Source organism: Psammomys obesus, unplaced genomic scaffold (assembly GCF_907164565.1).
Source record: "Psammomys obesus unplaced genomic scaffold, mPsaObe1.curated_primary_1811, whole genome shotgun sequence".
NCBI lineage: Eukaryota > Metazoa > Chordata > Mammalia > Rodentia > Muridae > Psammomys > Psammomys obesus.
The window spans coordinates 14,887,208-14,892,398 of record NW_026585686.1 but is presented as its reverse complement, the minus strand read 5'-3'; positions in this window follow the sequence as shown (position 1 = coordinate 14,892,398).

Below are 5,191 nucleotides of genomic sequence, written 5' to 3'. Positions count from 1 at the left end.
CCTCTATTTGTTTGGCTATGTTTGCCTGTGTTTCTTTAAGGGTTTTGTCTATTTCTTCTTTCTTTACCTCCAATTGACTGGCCATCTCTTTGAAAGATTTGTTCATTTCCTCCTTATGAGCCTGAAATAATTGAGCAAGCATGGCTTTAAGGTCATTTTCCTGTGCTTCTGATGAATTGGAGTATCCATCGATTTTGGGGTTTGCTGGTGAAGTCATGATGTCCTGATTTATGTTGGAGGTGTTCTTTCGCCTACCCCTGGCCATTGGCTTATCTGAGACCTTCCCTGTTTGTTTTTGGATTCTGCCGATCAGACTGGTACTGTCTCTCTCTCGAGTCTGGAGAATTCTTCAGGAAGTTGAGAGAGGTCCCGTGTCCTTAGTGTATGCTGAGGACTAGCTGTACCTGTGGGAGGAAAGTACGCAGGTGCAAACAGAGGCAAATGCAAGCGTGCGTGTGTATATGTGTGTGTGTGTGTAAGTGGGTGTGGGCGTGTGTCTCGAGGGACAGAGTGATGGCTAATGTTGAACCCTTGAGTGTGTGGGAGGGGCTCTGCAATGTATATGTCGCAGGCGCTAGTGATGATCGCAGCGCAATTTCTGGCATTAACTGCCTTAACTCCTCAATTAGACCCACAGAGCAGGAACTTCAATGTTCCAAGTGCCCCTCTGTTTCCCAAAGTGGGTATATGGGTGGGAGGGGGTTCGATGCCTGGCTTCTGTTTTAGAAGAACCCAGAATCAGGGGAGCTGCAGATTCTCAAGGGTGCACTCACTTACAGGCAGGACACTTGGTAGAGATTGGTGTATCTGGGCTCTCTGCTCTCTGGTTTGGCCCTGCTTCTTTGATGTGCTCCGCCAGTTCCGTGCTGCTGTCACTGCCAGGTTATGAGGTCTTGCTGCAGCTGGAGATTTCAGGGTGGTCACGTCAGTAGGGATCAGGGTAACCAGGCTTTCTGTTCTCTGGTTTGGCCCTGGTTAGTCTTAAACTGGAGGGCTGATGTGCCCCGCCAGCTCAGTGCTGCTCCGCTGCCAGGTTAGAAAGTCCCGCTGTAACTGGAGACTTAGTTGCTAGTCCAGATGCTTTCTGGGAAGTCCTGGGGTCTCTTTACTGTGCTCTCCAAGCTTCGGAGGCCCAGCGCCTGGTGTGTCTAGCTTGTATGGCGTTTCTGTCTGGTTTTGGTGAGTATATAGCGTATTCTCTGTCACTGTGGTATTGGGCGGGCCGTACCGTCAGTGATGGCGCGCCTGTGGAGCTAGTATGGCGTCTAGTAGACTCGGGCCCTGGGAGGATGGTGCAGCCGCCGTGCGTGAATCTGGGGCTCCGAGACACAGTACTGCTGGCCTTTGCCGATAAAGGGCTTGGGGCTCTGCCTCAGTGGCTGCAGGCCCCAGGCAGTTAGGTCTGAGCTGAGAAAGGCGAGTCCGCTGTGCCGAGGAGGAGGGAGGTCTGGGGGAGGGGAGTGCCGAGAGATCAAAGGATCGTTTCTCACCTTCCCCAAAAAAGTCCCTGGGTGACCCGAGACCAAGGTTTTCACCTCCTGCGATGTTCCCTTGTTGTTTAGAAAGTCTCTCCGTTGTTTCCCTGGCTTCAGAAGTTCTTCCACTCATCAACTCAGAACTTTATCTCTTCCACAGCTCGGAAACTGTGTGTGCTAGTCGCCATCTTGGTCCGCCCCCCGAAAACATCAGATTTTCGTATATTAAACCACCCCTGCCTACCTGGGATGAAGCCTACTTGGTCATAGTGGATAATATCTTTAATGTTTTCTTGGATTCAGTTTGCAAGTATTTTGTTAAGTATTTTTGCATCAATGTTCATAAGGGAGATTGGCCTGTAATTCTCTTTCTTTGTTGAGTCTTTGTGAGGTTTAGGTACCAAGGTGATTGTGGCTTCATAGAATGAGTTTCTTAATGTTTCTTCTGTTTCTATTTTGTGGAATAGTTTGAAGAGAATTGGAGTTAGCTCTTCTTTGAAGGTCTGGTAAAATTCTGCGCTGAAGCCATCTGGTCCTGGGCTTTTTTTGGATGGGAGATTTTTGATGACTGCTTCTATTTCTTTGGGGGATATAGGACTATTTAATTGATTTACCTGGTCCTGATTCAGCTTTGGTAAGTCAAATCGATCAAGAAAATTGTCCATTTCATTTAGGTTTTCAAATTTTGTTGAGTATAGACTTTTGAAGTAAGTCCTAATGATTGTTTGGATTTCCTCCTTGTCTGTAGTAATGTCCCCTTTTTCATTTCTGATTTTGTTGATTTTGGTGGTGTCTCTCTGCCTTTTAGTTAGCTTGGCTAAGGGTTTGTCGATCTTGTTGATTTTCTCAAAGAACCAGCTCTTGGTTTCATTGATTCTTTGAATTGTTTTATTTGTTTCCATTTGATTGATTTCAGCCCTGAGTTTGAGTATTTACAGCCATCTACTCCTTTTTGGTGTGTCTGCTTCTTCTTTTTCTAGGGTTTTTAAGTGGGCCATTAAGTTGCTTGAATGAGCTGTCTCGAATTTCTTCTTGAAGGCACTTAGTGCTATGAACTTTCCTCTTAGCACTGCTTTCCTTGTGTCCCACAAGTTTGGGTATGTTGTGTCTTCATTTTCATTGAGTTCTAGAAAGGCTTTAATTTCTTTCTTTATTTCTTCCCTGACCCAGCTGTCATTTAGTAACAAGTTGTTCAGTTACCATGTGTTTGTAGGCTTTTTGCTATTTCTGTAGTTGTTGAAGTCCAGCTTTATTCCATGGTGATCAGACAGGATACAAGGGATTATTTCAGTCTTCTTGTATCTGTTGCGGCTTGCTTTGTGACCAACTATATGGTCTATTTTGGAGAAGGTTCCATGAGGTGCTGAGAAGAAGGTAAATTCTTTTGTGTTTGGGTGTAAAGTTCTGTAAATGTCTGTGAGGTCCATTTGATTCATGACCTCTGTCAGAGATATTGTTTCTTTGTTTAATTTCTGTTTTCTTGACCTGTCCTTTGTTGTGAGTGGGGTGTTGAAGTCTCCTACTATTAATGTGTGGGGATCTATATGTGGTTTAAATTTTATCAATGTTTCTTTTACAAATGTGGGTGCTCTTGTATTTGGGGCATAGATGTTCAGGATTGTGATGTCTTCTTGGTGGAATTTTCCTTTGATGAGTATGAAGTGTCCTTCCTCATCTCTTTTTATTAATTTTGGTTGAAAGTCTATTTTATCAGATATTAGAATGGCTACTCCTGCTTGTTTCTTGGGTCCATTTGCTTGGAAAGTCGTCTTCCAACCTTTTACCCTCAGGTAATGTCTATCTTTGTGTCTTAGGTGTGTTTCTTGTATGCAACAGATTGTTGGGTTTTGTTTACGTATCCATTCTGTTAATCTGTGTCTTTTTACTGGAGAGTTGAGTACATTGATGTTGAGAGAGATTAATGACCAGTGGTTGTTAGATCCTTTGATTTTGATGTTGGCTGTATTCATAAGGTTGTATGCTTGGTTGCTTTTTGTTTTGCTGTAGTAAGGTTAATTATTTCCTGTGTTTTCTTGACAGAAGCTAATTTTCTTGGGTTGTATTTTCCCTTCCAGTGTCTTCTGTAATGCTGGATTTGTGTGTAGGTATTGTTGAAATTTGTTTTTGTCATTGAATATCTTGTTTTCTCCGTCTATGAGGACTGAGAGTTTTGCAGGGTATAGTAGCCTGGGTTGACATCTGTGTTCTCTTAGGGTCTGCATGATATTTGTCCAGGCCCTTCTGGCTTTCATAGTCTCTGTTGAAAAGTCAGTTGTGATTCTAATGGGTTTGCCATTATATGTTACTTGGCCTTTTTCCCTTGCAGCTTTTAGTATTTTTTCTTTGTTCTGTATACTTACTGTTTTGATTATTATGTGGCGGGAGGATTTTCTTTTCTGGTCAAATTTGTTGGGTGTTCTGTAGGCCTCATGTATCCTTATTGGCTTCTCCTTTCACTTGGGGAAATTTTCTTCAATGATTTTGTTGAAAATATTTTCTGGGCCTTGGAGAAGGGAGTCTTCTTTTTCCTCTATTCCTATTATTCTTAGATTTTGTCTTTTCATACTGTCTTGGATTTCTTGGACGGTCTGTGTCAGGAATTTTTTGGATTTAACATTTTCTTTGACAGATATGTCGATTTCTTCCATTGTATCTTCTACACCTGAGATTCTTTCTTCCATTTCTTGTATTCTGTTGGTTATGCTTACCTCTGTAGTTCCTGTTTTCTTCCCTAAATTCTTCCTCTCCATTATTTCCTCCATTTGTGTTTTCTTTAATTTTTCCAATTCTATCTTCAGGTCTTGAGTTGTTTTGTTTACTTCCTTCACCTGTCTGCTTGTATTTTCCTCTTTTTCTTTTAGTTCCTTCAACTCTGTCTCTTTTATTTCTTTCAGTGATTTAATTATTTCTTCTCTGAAGGCCACAAGCTGTTTGGCTGCATCTTCCCATATTTCTTCACGGATGGCCCTAATCTGTTTGTCTTTATCTTCCTCCATTTCTTTACGGATAGCCATGATCTGTTTGGTTTTATCTTCCTCTAATTCTTTATGTATTTTATCTGTTTCCTCTATTATCTTCTTCATCAACATAGATGTAAGATCATCTTCTTGATTTTCTATTATGCTGCATTGTTCAGGGCTGTTCGCCTCTGGATGGCTGGGTTCTGGAGATGCCATATTGCTCTGTCTTTCGTTGGTTGAGCCTTTGCTCTGACCTCTACCCATTGGGCTGATTTAGGTGTTGGCTGTTAGTTTCTGTGCTTCCTGGAGTCCTGAGGTAGGGAGTATCCCCTTGGCCAGAAGATGATTTTTCCTGAAGGAGTCCTTCTCTGATTTTTGGTTATGGTCACTGTATGGCCAGTGTTTCTCAGGAGTTGCCACTGCTCACCTCAGGTTTATAGCCCTGAGTAGTAGCTGTGGTCTATGTTAGGCAGGGGGGGGGGACCTCCTCTTACCCATAGAATTTCTCAAGACAGCTGCCCCACTGCTGGGTTTCTTGTTATAAATTTAGTGTGCTGCTGCTCACTAAATATCCATGTACAGTCCTCTTGAAGAACCTGCTGATTCCCTAGCTGTGGGGTTTTCTCCCAACAGGGAACCTCAGTCTGTTATCCTGGAGCGCACAGTTCTGTCCGGGAAAGTGGGAGGTGCACTCAGCAAGTCTCTAGGCCAGAGGCTGTTTGCTCTGCTCTGGACCTGGAGAATGTGCACCTAGGT